The sequence below is a fragment of the Leiobunum rupestre genome, chromosome 8, assembly GCF_980474605.1.
Source record: "Leiobunum rupestre chromosome 8, qqLeiRupe1.1.hap1, whole genome shotgun sequence".
Taxonomy (NCBI): Eukaryota; Metazoa; Arthropoda; class Arachnida; order Opiliones; family Sclerosomatidae; genus Leiobunum; species Leiobunum rupestre.
Window position 1 is genome coordinate 27972846 of NC_143391.1, and position 12137 is coordinate 27984982.

The following is a 12137-nucleotide window of genomic DNA, read 5'->3' on the forward strand; positions in this document are numbered from 1 at the left end:
CAAAATGTAAAAAATAAAATGGTTTTTCAAAATGTAAAATGTAAAATGGTTTTTCTAAATGCAAAATGTAAAATGTAAAATGGTTTTTCTAAATGCAAAATGTGAAATGTAAAATCGTTTTTCTAAAATAAAAATGTAAAATATAAAATGGTTTTTCTAAATGCAAAATGTGAAATGTAAAATGGTTTTTCTAAATTAAAAATGTAAAATATAAAATGGTTTTTCTAAATGCATAATGTAAAATGTAAAATGTTTTTTCTAAATACAAAATGTAAAATGTAAAATGTTTTTTCTAAATGCAAAATGTAAAATGTAAAATGGTTTTTCTAAATGCAAAATGTAAAATGGTTTTTCTAAATGCAAAATGTAAAAAGGGTTTTCTAAATGCAAAATGTAAAATGGTTTTTCTAAATGCAAAATGTAAAATGGTTTTTCTAAATGCAAAATGGTTTTACAAATGAACAGTTAGTTTGTTAATTATTCGTAAATAATTATTCATAATTAATTAGTAAATAATTGTTCATAATTAATTAGTAAATAATTATTCATAATTAATTAGTAAATAATTGTTCATAATTAATTAGTAAATAATTATTCATAATTAATTAGTAAATAATTATTCATAATTAATTAGTAAATAATTATTCATAATTAATTAGTAAATAAGTGTTCATAATTAATTAGTAAATAGTTATTCATAATTAATTAGTAAATAAGTGTTCATAATTAATTAGTAAATAAGTGTTCATAATTAATTAGTAAATAATTATTCATAATTAATTAGTAAATAATTATTCATAATTAATTAGTAAATAATTATTCATAATTAATTAGTAAATAATTATTCATAATTAATTAGTAAATAATTATTCATAATTAATTAGTAAATAATTATTCATAATTAATTAGTAAATAATTATTCCTAATTAATTAGTAAATAAGTGTTCATAATTAATTAGTAAATAATTATTCATAATTAATTAGTAAATAATTATTCCTAATTAATTAGTAAATAATTATTCCTAATTAATTAGTAAATAAGTGTTCATAATTAATTAGTAAATAATTATTCATAATTAATTAGTAAATAATTATTCCTAATTAATTACTAATTAATTACGTAGAGATTTTGAAACCATCCTCTCAGCCAGCGTGGGAAATAAAGCGGTGGCACTGTACGAATAAGTGAGTAACTGAGTATCGCCATCTAAAAGATTACTTGGGAGTAAATTGCAGACGGAACTTTTTCTACAAGATTCTCTACAAGATCTGCGATGACGGTATTAGAGTAAAAACATTTTTCAGATATCAAACCCACAAAATATAAAATGCTAAATTGTATTTTGCGTTTTGCATTTTCAAAATGCATTTTGAACAACCCTGTACGTCTGACAGTCACTTATAAAAGAAAAACAAAACTGCCGGAAAAAACAACCTCATCATTTGTAACTGAGATTTCACTTTAAACTCGTCCCCCACAATCGTAACTGACGTTGTTTTTGAAAACGTTTCCTACTTGATCAAACAAACTAAAAAAACGGGAGCAAAAAAAAGAAATGACAGCTTGGCTTATTACAGCGCTGCCAGTTACCCATTCGTTTTGTTGAAGAAAAAAGTCGAGGTTCGACTAAAGCAAACAGGGCTCGGGGAGAAACTCAAGCTTCGGCGGCCCCGGATTTCAGCCTTTTCAGGGGATAGAAGGTACGCACCCCGTCAGCAAATCCCGAACCCCATCAACTAAAAAACTTAAACCGGTGGAAAAGGAAGAGGTTACGAAGTTGCGCGACCCGTTCCGGAGGCTGTGGAGCCCGGCGTCATCTTGTTAGGCCGGGAAGAGGTTGCGCTCGCTGCCATTAATAACGGACCTTTCGGCGTCCAGCTCGAAGACCAATCAAAAGTGGGGGGAGGGCAAAGGGGGCAATCACCCTTAAAGCTAGCTCCCCCCCCCCCCCGGCCGCTTCTTTATGATGGCCAAGGCCTAGATGGTTATAAATCAATTTTAATCAACCCGGGGAAAGCGATACGGAAATCGTAGAAACCATCCATCTTACGGGGGCTAGTCCACCAACGGGGTGCGAGCCCCTACTTTTGCAACCCCCCCCCCCCCCCCCTGCGGATTGGTGGTATACTAACCGTCGCGGATTTACAAGCTAGGGGACGCTACGACCTCATTATTTTAACGAAAAATATTTTTATGAGGCCTTCCCCACCCCGCATTATGGGGTTTTACGTCGCGGCTTACTGACCCCCCCTTCGTCGCCGAGAGATCCCGGATACAAAAGATCCAACCAACGTGGCGTGGCAAAAAGATTACGTCCGTTAAGGAATAAAATCAAGGTGAAGTCCCGGTGCAAAACCCAGGTACGTAGCCAGCGAGGGGGCCTGAAGGGGCCTGGCCCCCTCAAAAAGTCTCGGTACCCCCTTAAAAATATTATTCTGCCCCTAGAAAAATTTCAAAGTAAGTAAACAAAATCAATGTCCTATTTTCATATTATATTTAGTTCAGTCCAACTGTACAACATATATTATTAACTTTCGTGTACCTCGCTTTACTATATTAGTTCCCTTCCACGTGCGCCCAGTTGAAAGTTTAAGCTGTAGCACAAACAATAATATGGGACGTAATCTGGTACAAATATTGATTTGACTATACTAACTAAGGTTAATTTCCCGTAGCACTGTAGCCTAACTGCTAATGTTCGTCGTCGTCGTGTATTCAGTTGTATCCTAGTTATCCAACTATTAATGGCGGCGTATTTCACTTTATTCCCTCCGCGTAGTTCTCAGTTTACAACGGCTTTAAAAAAACACTGTCGAAGAAGGAACTTATCTTTATTCGATCTCGTTGGCAATTTAATCAGTATATAATATTAAGTTATCTGTAGAACAGAACCAACGACGTAAGAAGTAAGGAAGAAAAGCAACTTGTTTGTTGTGAAATTAGTCCAAATCGTCAATTTAGAATGTAGTCTATATCGAAAGGCCATTTTGGAGATTTCTAGTTTTTTAACAGAAGGAGTCTCTTACTTTTATAAAGAATTTTATCAAGAATCTATTAGTTGTCAGTTTTTGTTACTTAATATTTTTAAAGTTCGTAACAAACAATCAAAACAAAACCCAAATTGGGGCAATCGATTGAAAAGTAAGTTCATATTTGTGCTATTGTTACATGATTATCGTTTATTATAAAAGTTATGATAGCAGAACTATTCAATGTGCCTTACATATTAGTAATTAAAAAAAACTAAGCCTTTTACGTTAGTTTTGGTAAAATACAACAAACGGTAAAAGTTAAGAACAGTGTCAGTAATAGTCCTATTTATAAAAAAAAAAAAGTTAAAATTTTTAAAAACAGGACTATTATTGACACAGTTCCTAACATTAAATAAAAGTGTTTTAGTAGAAAATGTATTAACGTAAAGCGAATGACGATTATTATCGGAAAAGGAAAAGAGATGCCGATGTAGAGGCATCCAGTAAATTCATCGTGTTTAAATCATTTCTATTTCAATATAATTAAAGTAGTGTGTAAAGAATACTTGTTCCTAATTTACTTTAATTGGGGCGCCATATACACATTTTGAACCGGGCGCCACAAACCCTCGGTACGCCACTGAGCGTGCCCCCTTAGGAATTTTTCAGGCCCCCTCAACTGAAAAATCCTGGCTACGGGCCTGGTAAAACGCGACACGCGATTACGAGCAAAACTGGCTCCCGACACGAGCCTCAACTGACAGTTCCGCATCAATGTTTTCTATTACAATAACGCCGATCTACGCTTTCTACGGAGCTGTTAGGTGATGTTTAAAATTCCGGGGAGCTAGGCTTCTCCCAAGACACGCGAGTTCGGCGTGCAGAACACTTCTACAGGCGTTCATAGGTCAAAAATAGACAAAAATGTACATAGCGTTCAATCTTAACCCATGATCTTAACCAAATGAATCTAAATAGATGTTTCTATAAAATAAAACGAATAAAAAGTAAAAAATAGAATATGTTGCCTCTTACGTCACAGCCTCTTACTTTTACAAATCTACGAGCGCGCGCTACAGTCGCGAGGAATATAGGTTTTTCGAGCGCGCGTGCAAATCGCGCGTGCGAAGAATATACAAAAAAAAACCGTGATTTGTGACGTAAGAGCAACATATTATATTTTTTTACTTTTTATTCATTTTAAACATCTATTGGGGGGATAGGGTCAGCAGATATCAAAAATAATAGCGTACAAAAGCGAAGAAGCGAGTAGTTAGTTAATTTGCTTCTAGGGAATCTTAATCTTCGTCGTTTCTGCTTCAGTGGCTGAGAAGGGAGATTGACGGAGGGGGGGGGGAAGGGGTCGAGAAGAAAGTTATCGGGTCTTTGTCGGGGATTAAGATATCGCCGTTCTTCGTCTAACAATTAAGATTAAAAGATTCGCATCCCGGTATTAAGTCCGAAGACAACAACGAGGGGAAAATCCTTCGTTAGAAAAGTCTTAACTCCGTCGTGTCATCCCATAAATACCAAACAAGTGCTACTTTGACCCTGTAATTAAGGATTTCTGGAAGCTCATTAGAAAATTTACGCGCTACTGCGCGTGACTCATAACTTTTCTCGACAACACGCGTTTCCTATTTGACCATTATCTTTCCGACGTCATTTATTTTAATAATCCGAGGAAGAACTAAAGCATCGCCTCTCGAAGATCTTTTTGGGAAGGATAGCTGACGCGATGCCTCACCAATTCTTTGGTGCGAGTTAAAAATGAGTAATTATTTCTGAAATCGACAGGGTTTGTTGCTCGATAGTGGCGGATTTCAACCAAACTTTTTTTGTGGGTATATATAGCACTCGTATGGAAATGTATGAAGCACGCGGGCCCTAATTGAAAAATTTCAAAAGTTATGAATTTTTCAAATTTGACTTTTTTTGAATAGATTTTGCGCACTGTCTTCATATTATATCTCAATTGGTATTGGTTTTTTAAATACGAAATTTGGTATCCCAGGCTAAAAGGACCATCTAAAGTCGATATTGAGGTCAATTGTTTTATAGATGTTATAGTTTTTGCAATATGAGCTCATTAGGGGGGTAGTACTTGATGTTTGATTCAGAAAAAGGGTCAGCTGGAAATTCATTAAATATATTAGCTAAAAGCCTACTGATAGAGAGAAAATATACGTTAAAATAAAATTGATGGTATCTCGATTATTAAGGTCAAAATAATTTTTAACACAAAATATTGCTAATAAATTAAACACAAGGTAGGACTTATCATTTATTTACACAAAAAGGGTGTGCTCCAAAATTGATGAAATTTTACGATAATCTTCGCGCTTGAGCTGTTGTCACGCGCTACAGGTATATATGTCTCTGGTGAAATTTTGCCAAATAGAAAAGACGAACACTATATTCCAAAGAGTAAAATTCTGTGTGAGGTTAAACGTCCAACGTGCCCTAGGGGAAGACACTATTATTTTGATGAAGAATGTTCGAAGAAAGTCTTATCGGTTTTCTCAAAATAGAAAAAAAAACTTTAGTTTTTTACTATCTTAAAAAAATATTTATTGAATGTATTGTTTCAACTTTAATATTTTTCCAGTAATTTTTATTTCACCTCCACAAAATTTTTCGGTAAGCAATATCCGTGCGCCGAGATAATATAAAATTTCATCAATTTTGGAGCACACCCTTTTTGTGTAAATAAATGATAAGTCCTACCTTGTGTTTAATTTATTAGCAATATTTGGTGTGAAAATGAATAAACCTTAAAATTTAAAAAATATATTTTGACCTTAATAATTGAGATACTATCAATTTTATTTTAACGTATATTTTCTCTCTATCAGTAGGCTTTTAGCTAAAATATTTAATGAATTTCCAGTTGACCCTTTTTCTGAATCAAACATCAAGTACTACCCCCCTAATGAGCTCATATTGCAAAAACTATAACATCTATAAAAAATTGACCTCAATATCGACTTTAGATGGTCCTTTTAGCCTGGGATACCAAATTTCGTATTTAAAAAACTAATACCAATTGAGATATTCAATATAATATGAAGACAGTGCGCAAAATCTATTCAAAAAAGTCAAATTTGAAAAATTCATAACTTTTGAAATTTTTCAATTAGGGCCCACGTGCTTCATACATTTCCATACGAGTGCTATATAAACCCACAAAAAAGTTTGGTTGAAATCCGCCACTATCGAGCAACAAACCCTGTCGATTTCAGAAATAATTACCCAAATATAAAATTAATATTGAAAAAAAAATTATACCAAGTTTTGAATAATTATTTCTTTTGTAATTTGTAAAGCCCGCATTTGCATCCGCAAATGTATTCTTTGTCTCTAACAGCCTTTCCCTTTACTTCAGAGATTTATCTCGTTGTTTTGGGCCATCGCTGCTGGGGAAGGTAGGGATGACTCATCCTCGCTCGCGTCGTCCACCTTCGGAATTCTCCGAAAGTGGCGACCTCTGACCCGAAGGGTAAGAGTGGGGTAAAGTTACCGGTGACGCTTACTATTGCACCACAGTGAGTCCGCAAAGATTTCTTGGTGGGCTTTCTTCTCCAGCCAATTGGGTTAGAGACCGGTAGCGTCATCCGAGGAGCCCGCTATATAAGGGACGTCGGGACAACGGACTCCGACCTAACCAGTCAAATCTTTTCTATTCTCTCTTCTGGGTCATTCCACGTCGGTTCGAATTACTCGTGCCACCATGGGTCAACCGATTGTAATGGAATTTTACATTCTATAAATTGTGGCTATTTGATGGGCAATTACGAAGTTTTAGCCGAAAATATCAAGAGGTTCCGAAACTAGAGCCATTTGAAAATACCCCGCGTTTTTAGAGTGTCGATTGTGCAATAATCGTACGCCCAAGCATTATGGCCAATATCTTTTATACATCTATGACTAATGTCATGAAAGGTTTTTTTTTTTTTTAGAAGCTAGTTATGAGCGATTGTAATGGGTGGGACAATTCAGTCCGCTCGTCCATTTGATTAATCAGGTGCGAGATATGTGTTACGGCCACGCCAACGGGGGGATACTTAGGGATAGGGTTGAGACACCCGTGGCGGAAGTATGACAACCACCCGTTGGGGGATTAGTGGTTGTCCTCACACGACCATCCACAAACTCTGCCTCCCGGACACCTGGGATTACAGGAGTGAGCCACTACTCCCGGCATGTCATGAAAGGTTCAAAACCAAAGTACTTTAAAGTGCAGATTTCAGAAATGGTCATGAAAATGGTCTATCTTTAACGGTTTTCCAAAATTTTTAAAACTTGGGGGGTCAAATTTGAAAGGAAATTCTGAAAAAGTTCGTTCTCCGATTTTATTGATTTTCATATTTTGAGATTGCTTTACAAATAAGCTTTCGTCTGATGTGTATTTTGTTTGTGATATCGGGGATATAAGGCGTGAAAATGTGAAAAACATTATTTTTATGGAAAACTCATTTTCTCGAGAAAAATCAATTTTCAATCAGCTCTTATAAAACTGATTTGACTTAAAATAAGGGCTGTGCATTATTTATTCGTACTTTAAAACTTGCGTATTTCAGAAAGGTTAACGAAAATTTTCTATCTTATACGTTTTTTTTTTTAAATATTAAGGTATTTTTCATAATTTTGAAAATAAGGGGGGTCAAATTTGAGAGGAAATTCTGAATAAAATCATTCTCCGATTTTTTTCTTCTTCTGTATTTAAAGATTGCTTTATAAACAAGCAATCGTTTGATGTGTAATCTGTTTGTGATATCTAAGATGTAAGGCATGAAAATATGAAAAACCTTATTTCCGTGGAAAACAAATTTTTAAAGACAAACGTAATTTTTAATCAGCTAGGTATTAAAAGACAATTACTTGACCTGAAAAAAGGCCTGTGCATTATCTATGCATACCTTTGCTATTTTAAGCTTGTCAGCCTTCCTTCGAGATGAATATTGTATATTTCCCTTCGTTGGTGGTGGTAAAATGCACAAAATACAATTCAAAGGAACGACACATTCGTCTTTTTGCGAAGTACAATAAATTTCATTTTTGTTGCATTTCATGAATCTTAAAAGGAAATTATACCAATCCTTGTCATATTCTGCAGCCACATAATCTGATAATCACCAACTGATATTGCTTCAAATGTAAGTCTGTCCTCCGTTTCCGTGGTTCGATCAAGTATTGCGACCTCTACTTTGGTGCTGTAAAGATCTGATGATACTCTAAACATGATTAATTCGCAATTCTAAACTGGAAAACATTTATGGTGGCTTCGGGTGCCAGCAACTGCGCAAGCTTTTGAAAGACGTGTTTCAAGAGAAATTAAGTGTGATTTAACACTCTCATTCGAAATGTAAAAAAGTAATTTTGTCTTATACATGTAAATTTGGGAGGGGCTCGAAATTAGTTTTTTAAACTTATACGCCGTTTGGTTCATATTTGAAGGTTAATTTAGCGAAATTTGGTAAGAGCACGTTGAGACCAATCGAATGATACCAATATCAGGTCATATCAATTTTCAAGGTCACCGGAGGTGGCGTCACGTGGTTCGTATTTCCAGAAAGCCCCCACTTTGACCCGTAAGACAAACAGTTCTTTGTTACAAATCACTAACCTAATTACAAAATACCTTGACCCATCGCGTACCTTATCACGTGCTTATTTTGTCCTGGGCTCTTGGATTATATTGGCATCTCTCGAAACAAAGAACGAACCAAAATTTAAAATTACAGACTTTATAATTCCGAGTGGTCTTCTTAAATGAGCACCATAGCGCCATCTGTTTAAAGATATTAAGGTTGGATGGGTCTATTAGAATGTTGCGATATAATAGGGAGTATGTTGGGAGAATTTAATTTAATTATCCGCCACTTTCGTCAAAACGTCTTCATAAACGTTCGCCGATAGATTTGTGGTGGAAGATTGCGAGGTATACGAGAGCACGTTTCTTTCGGTTGGAGAAACGTGATTTTCATCCTGTTTTCCGATTCCAGTCGCCAACTTCAAAACGTAATGAGTCGGGATAACTTTAGCCAAAAATAAAGAGGAAAACGTTGAAAGCCCGCAATCTGAAACTTCTACAAAAATCTAGCGTTCGCAACCATCCTCCCTCTTAACAATATTCCATTTTGTATATTCCAACTTAAACAGCGTCAAAGTTCATCTCAATGTTACGTCGCTGTCGGGGTTACGGTACAGTCTGCGTTGATAAAACCGGGTTCGAATACAGGGCCCCACTCGATTAGCATTTTTATCGAAAATGGTGAGACGCGTAAACAATTTTAATATAAGCGCCGTTCTGAATACGAGTTTCGTGGCTGTTTTTTTTGCCATATTTGCAGGTACGTAAAAAATAAATCTGTATATACGGAATATCTGGATTTACGGGATATCTGTATTGGACAGCCAAAGTTCAACTCGAAAAGTACACCATCGTATAATTTTTTACTCGTTTACACAAGTATTTTAAAATTATATATCGATGTGGCTATTTCCAAGCTGACTAAAACGCTATATATTTACCTGGGAAATGGCGTTTTACTCTAATTGGATTGACGATACCCCTTGTAAGAGTCACCGCCCCTGTAATAAAAGAACGAAATATAAAACTAAAATTAAAACTAGTATAAACAAATTAGAACGACCGTATTAAATTTATCAGCGTGGAAAGGACGCGGTTGCGGTGTTAATTTCCCTCAGCTACGATAAATCTTAGCTAACAAAAGGCGAGTGCGCGCGCGCGAGTTTCAAAATCAGGGCATCGCCGTAATTAAAATAAATCAACCTTATCCCCTACCCCCTGCAATCGTTTACGGTACAAAATCGCAATGGGCAAAAGTAAAAAAAAAACACACACACATTTTTAGCCCTTAAAAACGTTCGCCTAATTACAGTGTGTTATTCAAAAGATAAGGTTTTAGATAAAAGTTTAAATTATAGTCAAGAACGTATTTAGGTTTCTGAGAATGTTCCAGTTACGAGAAAAACTAACGCCATCTGCCCAAACCTTTTTTTTAAAAACGTTTTCCTAATTACAGTGTGTTATTCAAAGGATAAGGTTTTAGATAAAAGTTTAATTATAGTCAAGAACGTATTTAGGTTTCTGAGAGTGTTAAAGTTACGAGAAAAACTAACGCCATCTGTCCAATAATTGTTTTTCAATATCTTTATTCTTCACTTAATAATAGTTGTTTCTATAAAATAAAATGAATGAAAAGTAAAAATTATAATATGTTGCACCAGACACACGCGCGATTTGCACGCGCGCTAGAAAAACCTATATTCCTCTGGAGACTGTAGCGAGCGCTCGTAGACTTGTAAAAGTAAGAGACTGTGACGTAAGAACCACATAAAACAAGAAGGCCACGTTACTTTATAGAAATAACTATTTATAATATATTAAAACAATTTTCCCCTGACAAAGTTAATCGTTAAATTCAGTTTATATTAAAGCCGCACGAACTATAAAAGTATTTAAATCGAACTTTTCCGTTAACTGATTATATTATTTTTCTCGGAAGATGAAAGGAAACGTCTTTAGAAGCGATACTAGGTGGCGCTATATAATTGTAAAAATGGAGATTTTCCACTTGAAAGAATTGCTGAGGTAGTAGATCTATCTACTGGGCCTGCGCGATAAACGCATAGGTTCTCGATAATCTAAATACGTTCTTGGTGTGGTAACTCATAAACTAACGATGTTGATTTCGTGTAGGGACGAACGAGGCCTACTATTACATGTATAAGAAGTCAAATGACAAATGACATTATGTTAATTAATATTTCGTTTATTCTTAAAGGGAATATAACACTAACGTTTGCGGGTCTGGCCGCTCTTGTCTTTGGCTTTAAAAATGTTTGGCGACACTTTACAGGGAAATTTGAAAAATTTAAGGGGTCTCCCATAAAGAGTGCTTTGCAGGTTATATTCCCTTTAATAGCGTCAGAAGTTGATAAAAAACAGGTTAATTAAAATTTCGTAGATAGCCCAAATGCAGTACTTAGCGCAGTGAAGAATCTTTCAGTGAAGAATCTTTAGGGGGGAAATTCATACATGCAGATATGTATTATAAGTAAAGGGGTTTTCCCCCAAGTATTTTGTTTTCCCCTTCCATTCAAAACGTGTTGAGGTTAACGGTATTAGTGAGTGTAGTGAGCTGTTGGCTCGCGTGGCATAAAGGGCTTGCCACCACCCTCCTACGCATTGTAACCCGGCCACCTGAGTTAATGGCATTAAAGGGAATATATCCTCACGTATTTGGTGTGGAACACTAACGTTTGCGGGTCTGGCCGCTCTTGCCTTTGGCTTTAAAAATATTTGGCGCCACTGTACAGGGTAATTTGAAAAAATAGAAGGGGTATTCCATAAAGGTTGCTTTGCAGGTTATATTCCCTTTAAAGGGAATAGAACCTCCAACGCGTTCTTTATGGAAGACCCCATCAATTTCCTTTATTCCCTTCACAATCAGCGATGATCAGCGCCGCCGGTGTGAAAAGCCATGGGAGGCGGCGGACAATATTGGAACCCTCGGAGGGCGACAGAAATACCAGAGGTTATATTCCCTTTAAAAAATGCTAGATGACTCTCGTCTTATGGTGGTGCCTTGGCTATTAGCCTAGATGATGATGATTATTATTATATTTATGTACTAGAAACGTTATTAAAAATGGAAGTTAATTTTTAGTAGAATTTAGCGTTTCGTAAAATGAGATTACACAGAATTAAGGTACGTTCGCACTACAAAACTTCTGTCGACGAACTTTTTCTAAGTATTTCTTCGTCTTCTATCTAATAACAAAATATGAAAGGGAAAATTGATATCAGTTTTATTACCGCGACAGAAAAGTTGGGATTGAATATGGTTTTACAAAAATTGGTAATTAAAAGTGAGCGCAGTGCGAACTTAGCTTTAGTCTAACGTAAAAGTGAAGACTGCGTTTAACAACTTAAAATAACTTCAAAGGGAGCATCGAAACGGGAAATCATCTCCCGTATCATCCGCTAATACCATTGAAGGGAAAGCTCGCATTACAAAAGCGATGTAAAACTAAAGAAAGAAGCGACTCAAATTTCCAAGCTTGTTTTAAAAAGCTGCGAGAAATAGCTAAGTTCATTTGAGGTCTAGTCACGATTTCACTTCCTAGTCGAGGAA